Source organism: Ziziphus jujuba, chromosome 9, assembly GCF_031755915.1.
Source record: "Ziziphus jujuba cultivar Dongzao chromosome 9, ASM3175591v1".
In the NCBI taxonomy this organism is placed as follows: domain Eukaryota; kingdom Viridiplantae; phylum Streptophyta; class Magnoliopsida; order Rosales; family Rhamnaceae; genus Ziziphus; species Ziziphus jujuba.
This window is the reverse complement of record NC_083387.1, coordinates 30,448-58,041: the sequence shown is the minus strand read 5'-3', so window position 1 is coordinate 58,041 and position 27,594 is coordinate 30,448. Positions and strand designations below refer to the sequence as shown.

The 27,594-nt window shown below is 34.7% G+C and overlaps 1 pseudogene; it reads left to right on the top strand.

Annotated features, from left to right (window-relative positions):
• The first annotated feature begins 8,940 nt into the window (after nucleotides 1–8,940).
• LOC125424048 (photosystem II CP47 reaction center protein-like) lies at nucleotides 8,941–10,443 on the top strand (annotated as a pseudogene).
• The last annotated feature ends 17,151 nt before the right edge of the window (nucleotides 10,444–27,594 follow it).

Sequence of the window (27,594 nt, the reverse complement as noted above, 5' to 3'; positions counted from 1 at the left end):
AGGAAAAAGCAAGTATGGCACCAACGGCTTCACCATCCTTTCGAGAAGGTAAGATGAGGTTGCTGATCAAAGTAAGGTTTCTCATACTCATATTGAGTGGAAAGATCAAGGAAAAACCAAAAAAGAGGGGAAAGAAAGTGGCAAACCCGAGAGCTTGGAGAAGGAAGGGAAATCCGAAGGTTTGTGCCAATCAAAGGGGGAAAAAGAAAAAGAAAGAAAAGAAAGGTCAAGTAGCAACTTTTATTCGAGTTTAAGGGATATTAATAAGGTTATTGAGTGTAAGAAACCTTTGCTGGTCATGATTTATAAAGAAAATTATTTTAATGATCAAACTAACTTTGAAGAACTTGAATTGCCAAGTTCAATGATTTCTCTTTTGAAGGAATTTGGAGATGTCTTCCCAAATGAAATTCCAAGTGGACTACCACCTATTCGAGGGATAGAATATCAAATTGACTTTGTTCCAGGGGATTCCATACCAAATAGACCAGCTTATAGGAGCAATCCCGAAGAAACAAAGGAGCTGTAAAAACAGGTAAGTGATTTACTTGACAAAGGTTATATTCATAAGAGTTTAAGTCCATGTGTTGTACCTATTTTGTTAGTGCCAAAAAAATATGGTACATGGAGAATGTGTGTTTATTGTAGGGCTATAAATAACATTACCATCAAATATAGACATCCCATTCCTAGATTAGATGATATGCTTGATGAGTTGCATGGTGCTTGCATGTTTACAAAAATTGATCTTAGGAGTGGTTATCATCAAATTAGGATGAAAGAAGGTGATGAATGGAAAACCCCATTCAAAACTAAATATGGGCTGTATGAATGGTTTAGTTATGCCTTTTGGATTATCCAATGCACCTAGTACTTTCATGAGGCTTATGAATCATGTAATGCGTCCATTTATTGGTAAATTTGTGGTTGTTTATTTTGATGACATTCTAATATATAGCCAAAATTTGGATGACCATGTGGATCAACTTAGGCAAGTTTTGCAAGTTCTTAGAAAGGAAAGATTGTTTGCTAACATTAAAAAATGTGATTTTTGCAAAGATGAGCTTGTGTTTCTAGGATTTGTAGTAAGTGCTGCAGGAATCAAAGTTGACCAAGCTAAGGTGCAAGCAATTCAAGAGTGGCCGGTTCCTACTTCTATCCCCGAAGTGAGGAGCTTTCATGGCTTGGCAAGCTTTTATAGAAGATTTGTCAAAGATTTTAGTACCATAGCAGCACCATTGAATGAAGTTATCAAGAAGAATGTCGGCTTTAAATGGGGGGAAGTACAAGAAAAATCTTTTAATTTGTTGAAAGAAAAATTGTGTAATGCACTTTTATTAGTTTTGCCAAATTTTTATAAGACTTTTGGAATTGAGTGTAAGGCTTCAGGTGTAGGTATTGGAGCTGTCTTAATGCAAGAAGAAAGACCCATAGCCTACTTTAGTGAAAAATTAAATGGAGCTGCCCTAAACTACTCGACTTATGACAAGGAAATGTATGCTTTCGTGAGAGGCTTTGGAGACGTGACAGCATTATCTCATGCCAAAGGAGTTTGTGATTCATACGGATCATGAGTCTTTAAAGCATATTAAGGGTCAAGGAAAGCTCAACCGAAGGCATGCCTTTCCATATATTGATCCGCTACAAAAAACGTAAAGAAAATGTGGTTTCCGATGCATTATCCCCAAGGTATGTACTCTTTTCTACCTTAAATGCTAGATTGCTTGGATTTGAACAATTGAAAGAACTTTATGAGCATGATAGTGACTTTGGAGAAATTTTTAGAACCTGTTTGAAACATGGATTTAATAAATTTTACATATTTGAGGGATATTTGTTTAAGGAAAACAAACTTTGTGTGCCTAATTGTAGCATTAGGGAATTATTGGTCCGGGAAGGACATGGGGGTGGTTTAATGGGTCATTTTGGTGTTTTAAAAACTTTATCCTTGTTGCAAGAACATTTTTATTGGCCTAATATGAGGAGAGATGTTGAGAGAATTTGTGAAAGATGTTTGAAGTGCCGGAAAACAAAATCAACATTGAAGCCGCATGGATTGTACAAGCCTTTGCCGATTCCTACCTATCCTTGGGTAGATTTGTCTATGGATTTTATTCTTGGTTTGCCTAGGTCAAGGACAGGTAAGGATTCAATATTTGTTGTAGTAGATAGGTTTTCTAAGATGGCACATTTTATTGCATGTAATAAAATTGATGATGCCTCCAATGTTGCTAACTTGTTTTCAAGGAAATTATTAGGTTGCATGGAATGCCAAAAACTATTGTATCGGATAGGGATGCTAAGTTCTTAAGCTATTTTTGGAAAACTTTGTGGGCTAAGTTAGGTACTAAGCTTTTATTTTCAACTACTTGTCATCCACAAATTAATGGACAAACTGAAGTAGTAAATAGAACCTTGTCTGCATTGTTGAGAGCATTAATTAGTAGAAATTTAAGAACTTGGGAAGAATGTTTGCCACATGTTGAATTTGCATATAATATGATGTGATTCCGCCCGAGCCCGCTCCACCGATAACCCGTTGGGGTGCTGACTCGAAACAGATGAAGACTAGGCCAATCACAAGAGCTCAAATTAAGAAATTTAAGGGTAACCTGGGAGTATTTATACAGAGGGTAATCAATCTCAACAGAGCATGTCCATACTTGAAGATACAAAGCCCATTCTAAGCATCCAAGTGGTGGAAGCCGATACAGACCCGGGTGACGGTTTTGGTACATTTTTGGAGTTCGAGAAGCATGAAATGGTTCCAATGCTTTATGGGTTCAATATATATGCCTAAGAGGTCATGGAATCAAGTTAAAGCAGCCTCAAATGCAATCAAAAAGGGATTGTACGGACAGCCTCAACAATTTGGCCGAATTTGCTGTATTGCTTGCTGGCTTTACTGTATTTTACTGTATTAGCCTTTTCTTATTTTTCCAAGCATGGGCAACGTGTGGGACTTCAAATTCAGCTTATTTTGCATCCTACAAATCATCTAGAAGCTGATTTGAAGCTCAAAGAGGTCAAAGATTGATCAAAGTCAACTTGATCAAAAAGGCTAGCATTTTTAGTTTCCTAATTTGTTTTTACTTTTTGTTTTAGGAAACTACCATTACTTTTTGGCTTTTATTTATTTATTTTCTGGAAAAATAACTTTAGGAAGGTTTTTATTTTATTCTTTCCATTGTAAATTAATTAATTCCTAATTTAATATAAAGGAATTAATTAATCAAACTTATATTAGGAAAGGAAGTATAGTTTCGACCAACTAGGTTTCTTTATGTGTGGTGGCTGGTTTTCTTTATGTTCTAGGGTTTTATTTCATGGCTTTGTAGCCTATTTAAAGGCTTATTTTTCAAGATGAATACAACTTTGATTTGATTAAAAAAATACTTGTGAGATTAATTATCTCTTTGTTCTTTGAGAACACCTAAAACACCATTAGAGAATTGGTTGTTTTAGCTTGACTTATCAATAGGTTTTCCATCCCCTATTGTGGCGTCTACATTATACCAAGGTTTCTAACCACAGGTTGGTTAGGGGTTGAGGTCCATTCCATTAGAACTTGAACTTAATTGAGATCCGGGCTAATATAATACGGGTTTAGGAGCAGGTCGTCCTAGGTTCGTATCGTAATAGGTTTTTATATTCAGCAAGTAAATTTACTCCATTTTAAATTGTTTATGGTTTTAATCCTTTGACTCCATTAGATTTAACACCTTTACCTTTAAGTGAGCGTGCTAATCTAGATGGAAAACAAAAGGCTGATTTTGTAAAGCAGATTCATGAGGAGACGTAGGCAAACATTGAGAGGAGGACCGAGCAATATGTAAAGGTGGCTAATCAAGGTTGAAAATCAATGGTGTTTGAACCTGGAGATTGGGTGTGGCTGCATTTAAGGAAAGAAAGGTTTCCTGAACAAAGGAAATCCAAACTCATGCCGAGGGGCGATGAACCTTTTCAAGTTTTGGAGAGGATAAACGACAATGCCTACAAACTTGATTTACCAGGTGAGTATAGTGTTAGTGCTACATTTAATGTTGCTGATTTATCTCCTTTTTCTGCAGGTGATGACTTTGATTTGAGGACAAATCCTTTTCAAGTGGAGGGGAATGATGCGAGTCCACCCGAACCCGTACAACCGACAACCCGCTGGGGTGCTGATCCGTTACGGAGGAAGGTGGGACCAATCACTAGAGCACAAGCCAAGAAGTTCAAGGATAACCTTGCTGTGCTTATTCAAAGGATAAATCATAATCAAGAAGGAATGATCATGACCAAAGAACCAAGACCTGTTTTGCTAATACAAGTGCTGGAGACTGGTACAGACCCGGGTGACGGTTTTGGTACATTTTTCGAGTCCGGGAAGCATGAAATGGTTCCAATGCTTTATGGGTCCAATACATATGCCCAAGAGTCATGGAATCAAGTTAAATCAGACTCAAATGCAATCAAAAAGGGCTTGTATGGACAGCATCAACAATTTGGCCGAATTTGCTGTATTGCTTGCTGGCTTTACTGTATTTTACTGTATTAGCCTTTTCTTATTTTTCCAAGCATGGGCAATGTGTGGTATTTAATATTCAGCTTATTTGGCATCCTAAAAAGGATCTAGAAGCTTATTTGGAGCTCAAAGAGGTCAAAGATTGATCAAAGTCAACTTGATCAAAAGGCTGGCATTTTTAGTTTCCTAATTTGTTTTAGGAAACTACCATTACTTTTTGGCTTTTATTTATTTATTTTCTGGACAAATAACTTTATGAAGGTTTTTATTTTATTCTTTCCATTGTAAATTAATTAATTCCTAATTTAGTATAAAGGAATTAATTAATCAAACTTAGATTAGGAAAGGAAGTATAGTTTCGGCCAACTAGGTTTCTTTATGTGTGGTAGCCAGTTTTCTTTATGTTCTAGGGTTTTTAAGTTGTCTTTTCAAAGCCTATTTAAAGGCTTAGTTATCAATAAGAATTAACTTTGGTTTGATTAAGAAAATACTTGTGAGATTAATTATCTCTTTGTTCTTTGAGAACACCTAAAACACCATTAGAGAATTGGTTGTTTTAGCTTGACTTATCAATAGGTTTTCCATCCCCTATTGTGGTGTCTATATTATACCAAGGTTTCTAACCACAGGTTGGTTAGGGGTTGAGGTCCATTCCATTAGAACTTGAACTTAATTGAGATCCGGGCTAATATAATACGGGTTTAGGAGTAGGTCGTCATAGGTTCGTATCAATATCCCTGTTTAATTATGGTCATTGAATAAATGAAACTTTGATGAATAACTAATTCATTTCTTTTCTTTCAGTTATTTTCTTCCCTTTTCCTAGTCTATTAATAACAAAACATATTCTTCCAATGTATAAAACAAAATTCCAATGGCTTTCGCTACTATAACCTTCCCAACCATGATTTTTTTTATGGGCTTTCGCCTTGAAATATTAAGTTTTTTTGATACCTAGTATAAAAAAAAAAACATAGTAAATAAAAAAGTAGTAAATATAAATGGGTATAGTGGGTTCCATCATTTCTTCGATTTCTTCGTAAATGGTCAGGTCCTCTCCGTACACCGGAGCCCTTTCTTTCATTTAATAAATGTTATTGTTTACTTGTACAATTCACACTCTTTGGCTCTACCCATAATTATCTAGTAATAGGTCTTTCACAATGAAACCCACCGATACAGTAATGGTATTTAATTATGAAGATTAGCTAGGTAGCTGACCCTGTTAGTCCGTTCTTGCAAGAGTCAAGAATAAAGGCATAAGCTTTTGGCCTTTTAAATCATATTTCCCTACTTAATGGATACCATTTTCTACCAATGAAGAATTCTTTCTCGTCATAAATTAAAAATTGAAATGATTGGGTTTGGTACCAATGAAAACCATAAATTTGATAGAACAATAGAAAGATATGTTAGATCTTTTTTATTTTTAGATTTACCTTTTTAGTATTAGATAGTAAATGGGCTTCTTTCATTCTATCATATTCATTGGTCCTGATCACTAATACTGGACCAATTGTTTTCTTTCTTTTGGCCTAACACATTATCTGAACGAGTCAAACATACACCCTAGTACATGTTCCTCGTCGCTAAAGACATCCTCGAAGAGTAAGAGATTTCGTGTCATTTTTGATTGACTGTCTTGTGTTTCTAATAAGTTGTTTAATAGTTGGCATGTTGAATCATATACATAATGAGTTGGTTTAGATCGATCCAAACCGGATGATTATGAATCATTTATATATTAATGGATTAATTTATATATATTAATGGATTAATTATTAATTAATAGAATATTAAAGCCGATAAAAACCCCTTTTCTATAAGTTTTAGTTTTTATTATTTTTTTTAACCGCTACACAATTAACAATTCCATGAGCTTGGGCTTCTATTGCTGACATAAAAATATCTCTTTCTATGTCTTCAGAAACAACCCATAAAGGTTTGCCTATTCTTTGTACATAAAATCTTGTGATGGTTTCGCGTAGCTTCAGTAGTTCTTGCACTTCCAAGACAAATTCTTTGGTCTGTGCCTCATAAAAAGCACTAGCAGCTTGATGCATCATTACCCAAATAATATAACATAATAGATAGTTCCTCTATCTTGCATGATGAAAGTCGAAGAGATAAAGAATAATAAAAATAAAATAGTATGAAAAATAAAAAGATAGAATTGAACAACCGTAACGGCATCTTTTGCGCATTGCATACAGCTCTACAATGGAATTCACTTTTACCTTTTTTACCTTACATCAAGGAAATAGATTAAAAAAAAAAATAGAAAATATACATATATATAGAGTCCGTCAGATTCACATAGGTAAATGATCCATTAACCACCCTTCCTTTTGGAGTAATTAAAAAATACTTTGATGGCTCCGTTGCTTTATTATTTCGTCTGTTATTTAGCAATCCCAAGGTTTCCTTTTTTTTCAATACAAATAAATAAGATTTTTTTTTTACTTATTTATTTTTTTTAGTATTATTTTTTTTAATTTTTGTATTCTTTCATAACATAAATATTGTTATCTTCAGTATGAAAACAAAATTGGAAATAGGCTGAAATAGGTCTCCTGATAGGTCAGATAAAATTGGAAATACCCTTTCTTTATCTCATACAACTCTTTTGATACATAGTGTAAGTATTTTGAAAATTTTTCTTTTTATATCGAATCTAAAATGCCATGCTATTATTAGTTAATATTCATATTTCCTATAGGTCTCCTCATTTTTTCTCTCAAATCTAATAAAAAACTTGTTGGCGCCAAGCGTGAGGGAATGCTAGATGTTTTGTAATTTCTCCTCCGACCAGAATAAAAGATGCCATTGAAGTAGCTAATCCCATGCATATTGTCTACTTATCTGGTTGCACAAATTGCATAGTATCATAAATAGCTACTCCAAGTATTAGTCACCCGCTAGGAGAGTTTATAAACAAATACAGATCTTTGGTATCGCCCTCTATACTCAGATATACCATAAGACCAATAAGTTGATTCGAGATATCGTTATCAATCGGTTCACCTAAAAAAAGTAATATTTCTCAATAAAGTCGGTTGACTAGGATAAAATTGTATCCCTTAGGAACCATACATGCACCTTTTGATGCATACGGTTCAACACAAATTGTGAAAAAAAAAAAAAGAATCAATGTGTAGATTCTAGCTTTCTTTCTTTTTTTATATACATAGCAGGCTCTTTTTAACTTGTAACAAAGGGGGGCTTTTTCTTTCATGTTTCAAGAAAGATGAGTTTTGGCCTGTTTTAATTTATATATAAGTTAAAAACCTCTAAATAAAAAAATTCACTAAATTTATCGGACTAACTTCTCATTGGTGTATTGTTTCATCAAGATCCAATCCAAATCATGATGTAATTTTCTTGTTCCGGAACGGTCTTCTTCAACTTTTTTTAGGTTTAGGCTCTACTTCGAGTAAAGATCTGCCCAATTTGGATTTGTACATATAGGACAAATGCTTTATTTTTTATTCCATGTCTCCTGCCAAATAGTAAATATTCAATGCATTCATCACATTACTCGATTGATTAACAGCTTGAGATTGTTATTATATATCATTATTAAATATTATAAGTGGAATATCTTTATAAATAGAATATGATATAAGTGGTAATCATAGATATATTACCAATTGGTTTTTTTTTTTTTCTAAACAGAGCCTTATATTAATATTATATTTCATTTTTCCGGTATAACCAAGCCAACCATTAATTATAAATTATTATAATTAAGAATATTAATTTGTATACCCCCCTAAAAAAATAGATTGAATTGCATTTCATTGTATTTCACGCTCCAAATTTTTTATGATTCAATCAACCTTTCTTTGACAAAAGAGAGGATATCTCGATCGGGTAAGAGAACAGGGAAATACCATACGACCAAATATATCTGATAAGTCACACTGTATGTCAATCCACAATGCATCTTCCTCTCCAGGGTTTCAAAAAGGAACTTTTGGAATACCAATAGGCATTAAATGAAATAAAAATTAATTACTATAGCTCACTTTGATGTGAAAGCATAACAATGTATTTATTCTCTTAATAATATTGTTCTTTATCCTATTTTATCCATAGATCGAATAAGTTTATAAAAAAGGAAGACATAAATACTAAAGGAAAATTCTTGTAAATAGGTCCTTTGAATGATGAAATAAAAAATATAAATGCAGTCACTCATATAAAAGGTATCAACCTATTACCATTGAGTATTGGTATTTATCGAGTGTAGAATAGATCTGTTCCTTTAGTTCCTACAAACAAAATTGTTCCATTATTACTAAAATAATAGAACAAATATTAATCTTTTCATCGGGATAATCCACTCAAGAAGGAAGGTCTATAGTATAGTTTTTTTTCTTGTTTTATAAAGTTACATAGTGTATATTTTTCGTTGATAGAGGGGTATTTCCATGGGTTTGCCTTGGTATCGTGTTCATACCATCGTATTAAATGATCTCGATCATTTACTTGCTATCCATATATTGCATACAGCTCTGGTTGCTGGTTGGGTCGGTTCGATGGCTCTATACGAATTAGCGGTTTTTGATCCCTTTGACCTTGTTCTTGATGCAATGTGGAGACAAGGGATGTTTGTTATACCCTTCATGACTCATTTAGTAATAACCAATTCATGGAGCAATTGGAGTATCACAGGAGGAACTATAATGAATCCAGGTATTTGGAGTTATGAAGGCGTGGCTGATGCACATATTGTGTTTCATGGCTTATGCTTTTTGGCAGCTATCTGGCACTAGGTGTATTGGAAACTAGAAATATATTGTGATGAACGTATAGGAAAACCCTCTTTGGATTTGCCCAAACTCTTTGGAATTCATTTATTTCCTTCAAGGTTGGGTTACTTTCGTTTTGGCTCATTTCATGTAACAGGATTGTATGGTTCGGGAATATGGGTATCCGATCCTTATGGACTAACCGAAAGGGTACAATCTGTAAATTTGGTGTGGGTGTGGAAGGTTTTTATCCATTTGTTCCGGGAGGAATAGCCTCTCATCATATTACAGTAGGGACCTTGGGAATTTTGGCAGGTCTAATCCATCTTAGCGTCCATCCACCCCAACGTCTATACAAAGGATTACATATGGGAAATATTGAAACCATCCTTTCTAGTAGTATCACTACTGTCTTTTTTTGCAGCTTTAATGGTTGCTGGAACTATGTGGTATGGTTTAGCAACTACTCTGATTGAATTATTTGGGATCAGGGATACTTTCAACAAGAAATATATCGACGAGTTGGTGTTTGGCTAGCTGAAAATCAAAGTTTATCCGAAGCTTGGTCTAAAATTCTTGAAAAATTAGCTTTTTATGATTACATCTGCAATAATCCAGCAAAGGGGGGATTGTTCAGAGTGGGTTCAATGGACAATGGGGATGGAATTGCTGTTGGGTGGTCAGGACACCCTATTTTTAGAGATAAAGTAGGTCGTGGACTTTTTGTATGCCATTTGCCTACTTTTTTTGAAACATTTTCAATTGTTTTGGTAGACAGAGATGGAATTGTTAGAGCTAATGTTTCTTTTAGAAGGGCATAATCGAAATATAGTGTTGAACAAGTAGGTGTAACTATTGAGTTTTATGGCGGCGAACTCAATGGAGTCAGTTATAGTGACCTGCTATTGTGACAAAATATGCTAGACGTGCTCAATTGGGTGATATTTTTGAATTAGATCATGCTACCTTGAAATCCTATGGTGTTTTTCATAGCAGTACGAAGGGTTAGTTTACTTTTGGACATGCTTCGTTTGCTTTGCTCTTTTTCTTCAGACACATTTGGCATGGTGCTAGAACCTTTTTTAGAGATGTTTTTGCTGGTATTGACCCCGATTTGGATGCTCAAGTAGAATTTGGAGCATTCCAAAAACTTGGAGATCCAACTATAAGAAAGACAAGTAATCTGATAGAATATTGTTTTGTTATTTTTCGCTTTTAGTTTTGTGAGTGGGGTACTAGATAAATCTTGATTTGAATCGCTACCTTTTCTTTGACTCTTGCTCTTTCTTTATTCGAGAGACGATCTCAAATAAACAGGCATGGAAGCTGATACGAACCTAGGACGACCTGCTCCTAAACCTGTATTATATTAGCCCGGATCTTTAATTAAGTTCAAGTTCTAATGGAATGGACCTCAACCCCTAACCAACCTGTGGTTAGAAACCTTGGTATAATGTAGACGCCACAATAGGGGATGGAAAACCTATTGATAAGTCAAGCTAAAACAACCAATTCTCTAATGGTGTTTTAGGTGTTCTCGAAGAACAAAGAGATAATTAATCTCACTAGTATTTTCTCAATCAAATCAAAGTTTTCTTCTTATTGATAACTAAGCCTTTAAATAGGCTACAAATCCATGAAATAAAACCCTAGAACATAAAGAAAACCAGCCACCACACATAAAGAAACCTAGTTGGCTGAAACTATACTTCCTTTCCTAATCTAAGTTTGATTAATTAATTCCTTTATATTAAATTAGGAATTAATTAATTTACAATGGAAAGAATAAAATAAAAACCTTCCTAAAGTTATTTTTTCAGAAAATAAATAAATAAAAGCCAAAAAGTAATGGTAGTTTCCTAAAACAAAAACTAAAAACAAATTAGGAAACTAAAAATGCTAGCCTTTTTGATCAAGTTGACTTTGATCAATCTTTGACCTCTTTGAGCTTCAAATCAGCTTCTAGATGATTTTTAGGATGCCAAATAAGCTGAATATGAAGTCCCACACGTTGCCCATGCTTGGAAAAATAAGAAAAGGCTAATACAATAAAATACAGTAAAGCCAGCAAGCAATACAACAAATTCGGCCAAATTGTTGAGGCTGTCCGTACAAGCCCTTTTTGATTGCATTTGAGGCTGCTTTAACTTGATTCCATGACCTCTTAGTCATATGTATTGAACCCATAAAGCATTGGAACCATTTCATGCTTCCCGGACTCCAAAAATGTACCAAAATCATCACCCGGGTCCGCACCGGCTTCCACCACTTGGATGCTTAGAATAGGCTTTGCATCTTCAAGTATGGACAAGCTATGTTGAGATTGATTACCCCCTGTATAAATACTCCCAGGTTGTCCTTAAATCTCTTAATTTGAGCTCTTGTGATTGGCCTAGTCTTCATCCGTGTCGAGTCAGCATCCCAGCAGGTTATCGGTGGAGCGGGCTCGGGCGGAATCACATCATTCCCCTCCTCTAGAAAAGGATTTGTCCTCAAATAAAGATTATCACCTGCAGAAAAAGGAGTTAAATCAGCAACATTAAATGCAGCACTCATGTTATACTCACCCGGTAAATCAAGCTTGTAGGCATTCTTGTTATTCGGCTCAAAAACTTGAAAAAGTCCATCCATAGGCGGCATGAGCTTTGACTTTCTTTGTTTAGGAAACCCTTCCTTTCGTAAGTGCAACCAAACCAATTCTCCTGGGTCAAACACTATTACAACAAAATCTAGAAATACATGCTCATTATGGTAAAAATTACACTTTTTAAAGTTAGAAAACAATATTTCCCAAATTTTCAAATTACCACTAAGTAAAGCTCTCAACAATGCAGATAAAGTTCTATGCAATAAAGACATATTTAAATAAGTATCTTTAAAATTCATGGTCAGCAATGATTTCTTATTCATAATTGCTTTATTAACATCACCAAAGCTAAGATAAAAATTTATATTTTTCCTTTCTTGTCTTCTTTTTCCTTTCTCACTCAATGCCATCTCACCTTCCTCACTCTCGGCTTTTGCACCAAATTTTTCACTCTTGATTTTATTAAAATCTTTCCACACAACCTGAGTATTAGAAGACTTACCTTGGACAGCAAGCTCACCTTTTCCCTCTTGATTGGATGGTAGTCCACTTGGAATTTCATTTTGGAAGACATCTCCAAATTCCTTCAAAAGAGAAATCATTGAACTTGGCAATTCAAGTTCTTCAAAGTTAGTTTGATCATTAAAATAATTTTCTTTATAAATGACGACCAGCAAAGGTTTCTTACACTCAATAACCTTATTAATATCCCCTAAACTCAAATAAAAGTTGCTACTTAACCTTTCTTTTCTTTCTTTTTCTTTTTTCCCCTTGGATTGGCGCAAACCTTCAGATTTCTCTTCCTTATCCAAGTTCTCGGATTTGCCACTTTCTTTCCCCTCTCTTTCAGCTTTTCCTTGATCTTTCCACTCAATATGAGCCTTAGAAACCTTACCTTGATCAGCAACCTCATTCTTACCTCCTTGAAAGGATGGTGAAGCCGTTGGTGCCATACTTGCTTTTTCCTTAAGCTTTTCGGCTTCTCTACTTTGTTGCATTTGTAGTTGGTCTTTGTAAACCTCTTTAGGAGATAATGGTTCCAGCTTGACCTTCTTCCCTTTAAACCTAAAAACAATACTATTTTCTCGACCAAAATGAGTAGCATCTTTATCAAATTGCCATGGTCTACCTAATATTATATGTCCAGCAATCATGGGTACAATATCACATAAAACTACATTCTCATATCTACCTATATTAAATTTTACTTTGTCTTGTTTATTCACTTTTATTTCACCACTATCATTAAACCATTGTAATCTATAAGATTCTGGATGTTTAATAGTTATTAAGCCTAATTTATCAACTACAATGTTACTAATTGCATTTGTACAACTTTCACTATCAATAATCATACTACCAATCTTACCTTGAATTTCACATCGGGTTTGGAAGATGTTCTCTCCTTGAATTTCATCCTCATCTATGTATGCAGCAAGTACTCTCCTAGAAATCAAGTTTAATTCAGCATTGGATGCTTGCAAGGTTTCGGGTTCATCCTCCAAGTCCTCCTCCTCTTGCTTGGCTTCATCCTCACTTTCTTCACTTTCCGATTCTAGCCCGTCATTGCCCTTTAACACCATGATTCTTCTATTCGGGCATTGGCTATCAATGTGTCCTCCTCCCTGGCACTTTAAACACACAACATCATGAGTTCTAGAAGGTTTAGGATCTAATTTTATCTCATTCTTTGGTGCTTGGACAGATTTGGTTATAATCTCCTTCCTTGGCCAATTTGAACTTTCTTCTTCGACTTTCGGCTTTGGCTTGCTTTCATAGATGGGATTGTTCCTCCAACCACTTGAATTGGACCTTCCACTGTTGGAAACACCTCCAAACCATGATCTTACACCCCTCCTCTTGAATTGATGCTCTAATTTAATAGCCACATGCAACATCTCCTCCAATTCCACATATTGTTGCAATTTTAGTTGATTGGCTATTTCACGATTCAAACCACCAAGAAACCTTGCCATGGTTGCTTCCCTATCTTCATTCAAGTTCAATCTCATCACAAGCATCTCCATCTCCTTGTAATAATCCTCCACGGATCCATGTCCTTGAGATAAAGATTGAAGTCTTTGATGCAGCAACCTATGATAGTGTGATGGTACGAGTCGCTTCCGCATGGCTCCTTTCATTTGTCGCCATGTAGTAATCAAGTCATCACCAACTCTCCTTCGGGTGTTTTTCTCATTGGTCCACCATTGGAGTACGTAATAGCCAAACTCCATTGCTGCCAACTTCACCTTTTTACCCTCTGAATAATTATGACTGTCGAATATCATCTCCATATTTTCTTCCCACTCCAAATATGCCTCGGGATCACTTTTTCCCATGAATGGTGGGATGTTGATCTTGATATTGCTAAGATTGTCATCTATTTCTTCCCTCTTATATCTTCCATAGCCAGCTCTATCTTGGACAGCAAAAGTTTCATCCATAGCTTCCTCAAAGTCTCCACCGAATGGCTCCTCATCAAATTCCTCTCTTGGTCTCTCGCGACCTCCTCGTCCTTGGCCTCGTCCTCCATGGAATTCTTGCCTATTTCTTGTGTTCGGCATTCCTTGTGAGGCTTCTAGCCTTCCCATCCTTTGATTCACATGCTCAACTTGAGCACTAACCCGCTGTATTGACTCCAAAACAGCTCTCATGTCCACTTGGTCTCCGCTCCTGGTGGCTCGAACATTGCCATAGATTGCTACGGACTCTTCCTCATTGATCCTTAAGGGTGGATCTCCTCTTCTTATTTTTGAATCTGCCATGTTAGTAAAATAATGCAAAAATAAAATAAATCCTCACAATATTCACTCCCTCACGTGTTTCACTCAAACAAGGTCTCGACACTCGTGTTTGCACACTAGTTTCGGCTTTTACCCTCTTTTAAGCTCTCACACTCTTGCCTTTTTCCACTCAATGAATTATCTCAAAGTTCTAATTAAAACACCCACAAAACAGAAATTAGATCACTAGTATGTTTTAATTAAACTTATCAACAAAGCAGTAGCAAAAAGTAGGCAATACCGAAAGAATCCAACAAATCCTAATTTTTCGGCTTTCTAGACAAGAAAACATAAAATAATGGGAAAACGTTGAAATTTTTGAAAACTGCACCCGATGGTAGTAGATTATGAGTTCAAGAATAAAATTCCAGAAAAAGAAATTCAAATACGAACAAGAATCAAAGAGAACAAAATTATAGAAAAGTGTTGGTTGTTGTTTTTGTAATTCAAGTTTTGTATCAATTCCTTTATCTAATTTTAATCCAAATAATTTAAGCACCCAAAATCCAAATATCCAGCAGCAAAAATAATTCTCCACCAACTCAAATATTGAATAAATAATAAAAAACCAGCAGCTCCAACAAATTTTCAGCAAACAAATCAAACTCCAACAAACCGAAATATTTTTTTTTCTTCTTTTTTTTTGTTTTTTTTTTTATTTGGCTTTACCTTCTTTTTTTTTTTTTTTTTTTCACTCACAGAACATAAACAACTGCAGTAGCAAGAATAATTACCAAAATTGCAATTCCAACTCCAAAACAAACACCAAACCCGTGACCTCCAAATAAACAAAATGTGCAGTTTTTTTATTTTTTTTAAATGTTGCCGCAAACTTCTTTTTTCTTTTTTTTTCTTGTTTTCTTTTTTTTTTTAATATATGAATGCAAATATTTAAGACTAAAACAGCAAATAAAAAGCAACAAAAACCAAATTAACAAGAACAATGATAAAAGACAATCAACAAACTAGGAAACAAAAATATGATAAAACTAGGAAATCCTAATTCAACTAGGAATGAAATATTTTTTTTTTTTTTTTTAAGATGCTGAACGTGTATAGGATGGATGCAACCTTAACCTAATGCTAAAATTGCAGAATAACATAAAAACAAATAAAGCAAACAAAGATAGATCAAACCTGAACAAAATTTAGCTCTGATACCAAATGATACGAACCTAGGACGACCTGCTCCTAGGTTCTTTGAGATTAATACTTGTAAGATTAATTATCTCTTTGTTCTTTGAGAACACCTAAAACACCATTAGAGAATTGGTTGTTTTAGCTTGACTTATCAATAGGTTTTCCATCCCCTATTGTGGCGTCTACATTATACCAAGGTTTCTAACCACAGGTTGGTTAGGGGTTGAGGTCCATTCCATTAAAACTTGAACTTAATTAAGATCCGGGCTAATATAATACGAGTTTAGGAGCAGGTCATCCTAGGTTCGTATCATTTGAAGATAGGGAAGCAACCATGGCAAGGTTTCTTGGTGGTTTGAATCGTGAAATAGCCAATCAACTAGAATTGCAACAATATGTGGAATTGGAGGAGATGTTGCATGTGGCTATTAAATTAGAGCATCAATTCAATAGGAGGGGTGTAAGATCATGGTTTGGAGGTGTTTCCAACAGTGGAAGGTCCAATTCAAGTGGCTAGAGGAACAATCCCATCTATGAAAGCAAGCCAAAGCCGAAAGTCGAAGAAGAAAGTTCAAACTGGCCAAGGAGACTAGAACCAAATCTGTCCAAGCACCAAAGAATGAGGTAAAATTAGATTCTAAACCTTTTATAACTCATGATGTTATGTGTTTTAAGTGGCAGGGAGGAGGACACATTGATAGCCAATGCCCGAATAGAAGAATCATGGTGTTAAAGGGCAATGACGAGCTAGAATCGAAAAGTGAAGAAAGTGAGGATGAAGCCAAGCAAGAGGAGGAGGACTTGGAGGATGAACCCGAAACCTTGCATGCATCCAATGCTGAATTAAACTTGCTTTCTAGGAGAGTACTTGCTGCATACAAAGATGAGGATGAAATTCAAAGAGAGAACATCTTCCAAACCCGATGTGAAATTCAAGGTAAGATTTGTAGTATGATTATTGATAGTGAAAGTTGTACAAATGTAATTAGTAACATTGTAGTTGCTAAATTAGGCTTAATAACTATTAAACATCTAGAACCTTATAGAGTACAATGGCTTAATGATGGTGGTGAAATAAAAGTGAATAAACAAGCCAAAGTAAAATTTAATATAGGTAGATATGAGGATGTAGTTTTATGTGATATTGTACCCATGATTGCTGGACATATACTATTAGGTAGGCCATGGAAATTTGATAAAGATGCTACTCATTTTGGTCGAGAAAATAGTATTGTTTTCAGGTCTAAAGGGAAGAAGGTCAAGCTAGAACCATTATCTCTTAAAGAGGTTTACAAAGACCAATTACAAATGCAACAAAGGAGAGAAGCCGAAAAGCTTAAGGAAAAAGCAAGTATGGCACCAACGGCTTCACCATCCTTTCAAGAAGGTAAGAATGAGGTTGTTGATCAAGGTAAGGTTTCTAAGACTCATTTTGAGTGGAAAGATCAAGGAAAATTTGAAAGAGAGGGGAAAGAAAGTGGCAAACCCGAGAGCTTGGAGAAGGAAGGGAAATCCGAAGGTTTGCACCAATCCAAGGGGGAAAAAGAAAAAGAAAGAAAAGAAAGGTCAAGTAGCAACTTTTATTTGAGTTTAGGAGATATTAATAAGGTTATTGAGTGTAAGAAACCTTTGCTGGTCATGTTCAATGATTTCTCTTTTGAAGGAATTTGGAGATGTCTTCCTAAATGAAATTCCAAGTGGACTACCATCCAATCAAGAGGGAAAAGGTGAGCTTGCTGTCCAAGGTAAGTCTTCTAATACTCAGGTTGTGTGGAAAAATTTTAATAAAACCAAGAGTGAAAAATTTGGTGCAAAAGCCGAGAGTGAGGAAGGTGAGATGGCCGTGAGTGAGAAAGGAAAAGGAAGACAAGAAAGGAAAAATATAAATTTTTACCATAGCTTTGGTGATGTTAATAAAGTAATTATGAATAAGAAATCATTGCTGACCATGAATTTTAAAGATACTTATTTAAAGATGTCTTTATTGCATAGAACTTTATCTCCATTGTTGAGAGCTTTACTTAGTGGTAATTTGAAAATTTGGGAAATATTGTTTGCTAACTTTAAAAAGTGTAATTTTTACCATAATGAGCATGTATTTCTAGATTTTTTTTGTAGTAGTCTTTGACCCAGGAGAATTGGTTTGGTTGCACTTACGAAAGGAAAGGTTTCCTAAACAAAGAAAGTCAAAGCTCATGCCGCCTATGGATGGACTTTTTCAAGTTTTGGAGTTGAATAACAAGAATGGCTACAAGCTTGATTTACCGGGTGAGTATAACATGAGTGCTGCATTTAATGTTGCTGATTTAACTCCTTTTGCTGCAGGTGATGATCTTGATTTGAGGACAAATCCTTTTCAAGAGGAGGGGAATGATGTGATTCTGCCCGAGCCCGCTCCACCGATAACCCGCTGGGGTGCTGACTCGACACAGATGAAGACTAGGCCAATCACAAGAGCTCAAATTAAGAGATTTAAGGACAACCTGGGAGTATTTATACAAGGGGTAATCAATCTCAACAGAGCTTGTCCATACTTGAAGATACAAAACCTATTCTAAGCATCCAAGTGGTGGAAGCCGATACGGACCCGGGTGACGGTTTTGGTACATTTTTGGAGTCCAGGAAGCATGAAATGGTTCCAATGCTTTATGGGTTCAATACATATGCCTAAGCGGTCATAGAATCAAGTTAAAGCAGCCTCAAATGCAATCAAAAAGGGCTTGTACGGACAGCTTCAACAATTTGGCCGAATTTGCTGTATTGCTTGCTGGCTTTACTGTATTTTACTGCATTAGCCTTTTCTTATTTTTCCAAGCATGGGCAACGTGTGGGACTTCATATTCAGCTTATTTGGCATCCTAAAAAGCATCTAGAAGCTGATTTGAAGCTCAAAGAGGTCAAAGATTGATCAAAGTCATCTTGATCAAAAAGGTTAGCATTTTTAGTTTCCTAATTTGCTTTTACTTTTTGTTTTAGGAAACTACCATTACTTTTTGTCTTTTATTTATTTATTTTCTGGAAAAAATAACTTTAGGAATGTTTTTATTTTATTCTTTCCATTGTAAATTAATTAATTCCTAATTTAATATAAAGGAATTAATTAATCAAACTTAGATTAGGAAAGGAAGTATAGTTTCAGCCAACTAGGTTTCTTTATGTGTGGTGGCTGGTTTTCTTTATGTTCTAGGGTTTTATTTCATGGCTTTGTATCCTATTTAAAGGCTTATTTTTTCAATAAGAATACACCTTTGATTTGAATAAGAAAACACTTGTGAGATTAATTATCTCTTTGTTCTTTGAGAACACCTAAAACACCATTAGAGAATTGGTTGTTTTAGCTTGACTTATCAATAGGTTTTCCATCCCCTATTGTGGCGTCTACATTATACCAAGGTTTCTAACCACAGGTTGGTTAGGGGTTGAGGTCCATTCCATTAGAACTTGAACTTAATTGAGATCCGGGCTAATATAATACGGGTTTAGGAGCAGGTCGTCCTAGGTTCATATCATTCGAGAGACGATCTCAAATAAACAGGCATGGAAGCTATAATTGTATGTAAACCACGATCGAATCTATGGAAACATTGGTTTATACATTCCTCTTAGTCTCAACTTAAGGAATAATTTTTTTCAAGAACCACCTAAAGTTCTAACTAAAAAGGTGAAATGATTTTTCATTATCTCAATTGAAAGTAATGAGCCTCCCAATATTGAAAGGCTCATTACTTCAACTAGTCTCTGTGATCCTCGAATGGATCTCTTAGTTGTTGAGAGGGTTGCCCAAAAGCAAGTAAAACTTACAAGTAAACCCGATATAAAGATGGCAACTAGGGTTGCTGTTTCCATTATTATATAGTTTCAATACCACAATGGGTCTATGATAAGATCATTTATTTACAACGAAATGGTAAAAAAAGTCAATAGATCTCAATGAGTATAAAATACAATTTATGACTACACAAACTGTTGGGAATAGTTATAGATCTGGTCTAAGATGAACTGCTGTAGGGAGTTTATTGAAACCATTGAATTTAGAATACAGTAAAGTAGCTCCTAGGTGGGAAACTACTCCTTTGATCAGTATCACAATGGCCCTTTTTGTAGTATTCCTATCTATTATTTTGGAGATTTATAATTCTTCCATTTTACTAGACGAAATTGGAATGAATTAGATTCACAAGAACTAGTAACTAGCTTTTCAATACAAAGTGAAGCATTTAGGTCTCTAATTTTTATCCCATTCTATTTTGGTAGTTCGATCATGAAATTTCTTTGTTTCTATAGTTTCAGAACATGAGTGGGTAACTTATTGTAATTGATCCTATAGATAGTACAGAGAATGCGTCTGTCATCTTGATAGAGATGGCTTTACTTCGTCGGATATTCATTCTAGTATCTGAAGTATGGAATATAGGAAATAGATTCCAAAGTATTATTAGCACTATGATTCATCCTTAATATTCAGACCACGTATCCTGACTTCCATTTTTTATTCAAAGAATTAGATTTAGAAGTCATAAATCAAAATATTTTTATTTTTTCAAACTCCTATTTACACTTATTTTGATCAAAGGACAAGGGTGTTGTTGGACTTTTATTCATTCTAGTTATTCATTGCATAAGGGATAATCCAACAGTTCTTACTCTAGGAATTTTTGGAATTAGTTTATAAAGAAAGGGTTTTATTGAATCATCGTGTTTCTAGTATGAATCTGAGGTTTTAACCGATTCATAGGGTCTTAACAAGAGAATTCCTATCAATATCAATAATAAAGAAAAGTGTAGTTAAAGGGCCATTACACACAATAAAAAAAAAAAACTATAAAATAGGTAAAAAGAAGATTCAAGAGGCCAATAATCATCACCACAGAGACAAATGAGCTGACTTGATATTTTGGCATTATAACCACACGACAGAACTTTAGGATTTTTATTCTTTTGTATCTTTAGAAACGATTGAATCATATGATTAAGAAGTTTTGAACTTAACTTTGTATTACACATATCCAGTAGAACTAGTATTTTGGTGTTTCTGTTTAAGCCATATGAGATGAAATTCTCATATACGGTTCTCGTGGGGAGGGGGTCCACTTTGTTTACCTATCCCAATAAAATCGATGATTGGTTCGAAGAACGTCTTGAGATTCAAGCAATTCAAGATGATATAACTAGTAAATATGTTCCTCCTCATGTCAACATTCTTTATTTTCTAGGCGGAATTACACTTACTTGTTTTTTAGTACAAGTAGCTACAGGGTTTTCTATGACTTTTTATTACTGTCCGACCGTTATGGAGGCTTTTGCTTTTGTTTAATATATAATGACCGAAGCTAACTTTGGTTGGTTAATCTGGTCAATTCATCAATGGTCAGCCAGTATGATGGTCCTAATGATGATCCTGCATGTATTTCATGTGTCTCTCATCGACGGCTGTAAAAAGCCTTTTGAATTGACTTGGGTTGCAGGTGTGGTTTTGGGTGTATTGACCGCATCTTTTGGTGTAACTGGTTATTCCTTACCTCGGGACCAAATTGGTTATTGGGCAGTAAAAATTGTAACAGGTGTGCCAGGAGCTATTCTTGTAGTAGGATTGCCCTTTGTAGAGTTATTATGCGGAAGTGCTAATGTGGGACAATCCATTTGACTAGGTTTTATAGTTTCACACTTTTGTATTACCTCTTTTTACAGTCGTATTCATGTTAATGCACTTCCTAATGGTACGTAAGCAAGGGATTTCTAGCCCTTTATAATATAATGTAATGTAATTTATAATGTAAATAATATAAAAATATATTATATCATAGCTATTTTTAATCAATCATTGATCAATTGGGGTATGACCAATAGTATTTCATTGCTACAAATATGTCTTATTGAAACGAATAAGACATGTATTTGGATATTTCTCTTCAACTCCGCAAAAATGTAATAATGTATTATTTTTATTCTTTTGACACTCATAGTTGAAGTGAATTTTCCGAAGATAAAATGGATTATGGGAGTGTGTGACTTGAACTATTGATTAGGCCATGCAGAATATATGCCTTTATCTGCCATATTTGAATTCATAACTAAAATAAAAAAATGTGTCTTTGTTCCAACCACCATGTAAGCCCCATATAGAGGTATAAGCTGGTTCGTTTGAAGAGAAACTTTTCTATGATCAGACTTGATCATGTTGTGTATTAATAGGCTCCGTGAGATCCAGTAGAAAGAATAAGTGAAATGATGTGACATAGTCTCAGAGTATGTTCTATATATTTCACTTACCTAATAGTATGGAAATGTATTAATTTCCTCTGCAGTGACTCAATTTATTATACTATCAGAGTGAAACAACGGATCTAAAGAAGAATAAGAAGAATACGAGCTAAACTAGATGAGTAACAAGTGAATCCTTTGTATGTAAAAAGTTTTGATATTCTTGGGGATAAAGTCCAATTGCAAGGTCTGAGACGGCCCAAAAAGCACTTGATCATGATTTGTAAGCTTACTTAGGTATTGAGCATTTATCTATAAGAACTGAATTCCTTACAATGGATGGTTGTTGAAACTTCGAAAAAGGAAATTTGGTAAATTTTTTCTTACTCTTACATAGAATCATTCATATAGGTGTGGAAACTATATCAATTTTTTTATTTTTTATATGGATCTATTTGGTTCATTTGATTCATGCTCGAGCCGGATGATGAAAAATTATCATATCTGGTTCTTTTAGGGGATGGATCTAGAATAATTCACCTATCCTAATAACAAAAAAACCTAACTTGAATGATCCTGTATTAAGAGCTAAGTCGGCTAAGGGGATGGGGCATAATTATTATGGATAGCCCGCATGGCCCAACGATCTTTTATATATTTTTCCGATAGTAATTTTAGGTACTATTGTGTGTAACACAGGTTTAACGGTTCTAGAACCACCAATGATTGGCGAACCTACGGATTGATTTGTAACTCCTTTGGAGATATTGCCTGAATGGTATTTCTTTCCCATATTTCAAATTCTTTGTATAGTGACCAATAAATTATTGGGCGTTCTTTGAATGGTTTCTGTACCCGCGGGGTTATTAAGAGTACCCTTTTTGGAGAATGTTAGTAAATTCCAAAACCCATTTCATCGTCCAGTAAGGACAACTGTCTTCTTTATACCGCAGTAGCCGTTTGGTTGGGTATTGGAGCAACATTACCTATTGATAAATCCTTAACTTTAGGTCTTTTTTAAATTGATTCAATTGTGGAATAAAATAAAATAACGCAATGTGTGTATCTAGGGAATAGTTGCTTCAAAGTGAATTCTCCCTAGATACATTTATTTGTTCAATTCAATTTTGGATTTATTTGAGTATATGGAATGTGCTAAAGATTCAAAACTCATTTTTATCTTTTTTTTAGAAAAAAAAAAAAATAATCCATTAAAATTTATGCGAAATGCTTTTTTATTTCTAGAATATCCAATATATGTTTTATATCTTGCCACGAACCTAGGACGACCTATGCATAAACCCGCATTATATTAGTTCGGATCTATTTATATTCAAGTTCTCATGGTCACCTTAATCCCTAACCAACCTGTGATTAGAAACCTTGGTATAATGAAGGCGCCACAATAGGTGATGGATATCCTATTGATAAGTCAAACTAAAACACTCATTCACTAATGGTTTTTTAGGCATTCAAAGAGAACAAAGAGAATTCAATCTCACAAATAATTTTCTATATGAATAATTTGCTGAATATTATTGATAAAACAAGCCGTTAAATAGGCTAAGAAGTTACAAGATTAAACCCTAATTATCTGGGTAAAACCGGCCACCAAAGAATAGGAAACCTAGCTTGGCCGAAATTCACCTCATTCCTAATATAATTTGGATTAATTAATTCCTTTACTTTGAATTAGGAATTCATTAATTTACAATGAAAATAATAATATAATAACTTTTTTAAAGTTGATTTTTCCAGCAAATAAATAAATAGAAATCAAATAAAAGACTAATTTTCTAAAACAAGAAATCAAAATCAAATTAGGAAACCAATTGACTAATTTTAGTACTAAGGTATCTTTGACCAATCCCCAGTTTGTTTAGACTCCAAATCAGCTTCCATATGCCATTTGGGATGCCAAATATGATTAATAATGATCCCACACGTTGCCTCTTGATTGGAATAAGTAAAATAAGAAGAAAAGTCAAAGTGAGGGGCTAAACAGCACATTTTCGGCCAAATTGAGATGCTGTCCGTACAAGTCCTTTTTAGATGCTTTTGATTCTGCCTTGGCCGGATTCCATGTCCTCTTAATGATATTCATTGAGTTCATGAAGTGTTGGAACCATTCCTTGCTACTCGGAGTCCAAACTTGCATGAAAATAGCTACCTGGGTCCGTAACGGTCTCCACCACTTGGATGCTTAAAATAGGCTTTGTATCTTCTGGTATTGACATGTCCTTACGAGAATTAATTACTCCCTATATAAAAGCATCCAGGTTGTCCTTAAATTTTTGTGCTTGAGCTCTAGTGATTAGCCCAATCTTCATCTGTATCTGGTCAGCACCCGAGAGGGTTGTTCGTTTTACGGGCTCGGGCGGATTCTCATCATATCTTCTATGCGAAAATGTTTCATTTTCATAAGGTCTTCTTCACTGTTATTCAAAAGGTCTAATAATGTATGTATATTGTACTTTTTAAGGCAACTTTAGACCTTGGGGTGCAATTTTAATTGGTCAATAAAAGTAGATTTCAATGCTATTTCATTTTGATTTTTACGTGGTTTAGCCAATCTATCATGAAAAGTAAAAAAGCATAAAGTAACTTTGTGTTGGTTTTTTTGTAAATGGAAATTTTCTTCTTTTGCATGTAAAAAAGGAATAAATCAATCAATCAAATTCTTGAAAGCCTCATGAAGTGCTTCTTTATGCGTTAAACTTCCATTTGTCCATATTTCGAGAAAAAGTATCTCTTGTTTTTCATTATCATTCGCATAAGAATGAATACTATGATTGGCATTTCGAACAGGCATGAATATAGCATCTATAGGATAACTTCTATCTTGAAAGTTATTTGGTATTTTTATATGATACCCGCAATGCCTTTTGAGTTGTAATTCAATACACATATTGGTTGGTTCCATTAGGTTCGCTATAGGCTATGTATTATCAACGATTTCCTCAGAAGGTGGTAAGATGATGTCTTGAGCAGTTACATATCTAGGACCTTTGACATAAATAGATGCATCATGAGTTCCATAAAGGTTACTTCTCAATACAATTTCTTTCAAATTCATTAAAATTTCATGTATAGATTCCTGAATACCCACTATGGTAGAATATTCATGTGGTATTTTATCAAATTTTGCGCATGTGATACATGTTCCTTCTATTTCTCCAAGCAAAGCTCTTTGCATTGCAATGTCTATTGTATAGGCTTGGCCTTTCATAAATGGAGCCAGAATAAAGCGTCCATAATAAAGACGCTTACTATCTACTCGTGATTCAACATACTTCCACTGCAGTGTCTGAGTAGATATTGTTACCTTCTTGTGAGCCATAGTAATATTATTTGATCAGATCATTGAATTATTTATTTCTCTTAAAATATCTTCAATGTTTATTTTTATACACGTCTTTTTTTAGGAGGTCTATAGCCATTATGTGGCATAGGGTTTACATCTCATATGAAACTTAATAGTATACCACTTGTACGAATAGCTCTTAATGCTGCATCTTTTCAGACACTGATGCCTTTTATGATGACTTATGCCCGTTGCATACCTTGATCCACTACTATCTGAATAGCATTTCCCCATGTGGTTTGAGTAGCACATGGCGTCCCTCGTCTTGTACCTTTGAATCAGCGAGTACCAACAGAAGACCACAAAATTGCCCGATCCCTTACATTTGTAATAGTCACAATAGTATCGTTGAAACTTGTTTGGACATGAATAACTCCCTTTGGTATAATACGCGCATTTTTACATGAACCAATATGTCTATTCTTACCTGAACCAGTTATTGGTATAGGTTTTGCCATATTTTATCATCTCATGAATATTGATACGAACCTAGGATGACCTGCTCCTAAACCAGTATTATATGAGCTCGGATCTCAATTACATTCAAGGTATAATGGAAAGGATCTCAACCCCTAACCAACCTGTGGTTAGAAACCATGGTATAATGTAAACGCTACAATAGGGAATGGAAAACCTATTGATAAGTCAAGTTAAAACAACCAATTCTCTAATGGTGTTTTAGGTGTTCTCAAAGAACAAAGAGATAATTAATCTCACAAGTATTTTCTTTATCAAATCAAAGTTAATTGTTATTGATAACTAAGCCTTTAAATAGGCTTTGAAAAGGCAACTTAAAAACCCTAGAACATAAAGAAAACCGGCCACCACACATAAAGAAACCTAGTTGGCCGAAACTATACTTCCTTTCCTAATCTAAGTTTGATTAATTAATTCCTTTATATTAAATTAGGAATTAATTAATTTACAATGGAAAGAATAAAATAAAAACCTTCCTAAAGTTATTTGTCCAGAAAATAAATAAATAAAAACCAAAAAGTAATGGTAGTTTCCTAAAACAAAAAGTAAAAACAAATTAGGAAACTAAAAATGCTAGCCTTTTGATCAAGTTGACTTTGATTAATCTTTGACCTCTTTGAGCTCCAAATCAGCTTCTAGATGCTTTTTAGGATACCAAATAAGCTGAATATGAAGTCCCACACATTACCCATGCTTGGAAAAATAAGAAAAGGCAAATACAGTAAAATACAGTAAAGCCAGCAAGCAATACAGCAAATTCGGCCAAATTGTTGATGCTGTCCGTACAAGCCCTTTTTGATTGTATTTGAGGCTGATTTAACTTGAAACCATGACCTTTTAGGCATATGTATTGAATCCATAAAGAGTTGGAACCATTTCATGCTGCCCGTGGTCCATATTTGCACCAAAACTGCTACCCGGGTCCGTATCGGCTTCCACCATTTGGATACTTAGAATAGGCTTTGTATCTTCAAGTATGGACAAGCTCTGTTGAGATTGATTACCCCCTGTATAAATTCTCCCAGATTGTCCTTAAATCTCTTAATTTGAGCTCTTATGATTAGCCTAGTCTTCATCCGTGTCGGGTTAGCACCCTAGCGGGTTATCAATTGAGCGGGCTCAAGCGGAATCACATCATTCCCCTCCTCTTGAAAAGGATTTATCCTCAAATCAAGATCATCACCTACAGGAAAAGGAGTTAAATCAGCAACATTAAATGCAGCACTCATGTTATACTCACCCGGTAAATCAAGCTTGTAGGCATTTTTGTTATTCGGCTTAAAAAATTGAAAAGATCCGTCCACATGCGGCATAGGCTTGGACTTTTTTTGTTCGGGGAACCTCTTCTTTCTTGAGTGCAGCCAAACCAAATCTCCTGGGTCAAACACTATCACAACAAATACTAGAAATACAAGTTCATCACACTTTTTAATATTAGCAAATAATATCTCCCAAATTTTCAAATTTTCACTAAGTAAAGCTTTTAATAATGCAGATAAAATTTTATACAACAAAAGCATTTTTAATTTAGCATCTTTGTAATTCATAACCAGCAATGGTTTCTTACCCAAGATAGCCTTATTAACATCCCCAAAACTCAAATAAAAATTTTTACTTTTTCTTTCTTTCCTTTCTTTTCCTTTCTCTCTCTCGATTTTCTCATCATTTCTCTCGGGTTTCTCCATTCTTCTCACCGCACTTTCAACCTTCTCAAGGTTTTTCCACTCAATTTGTGTTTTAAAATGCTTACCTTGGATAGCAAGCTTGGACTTACCTTCTTG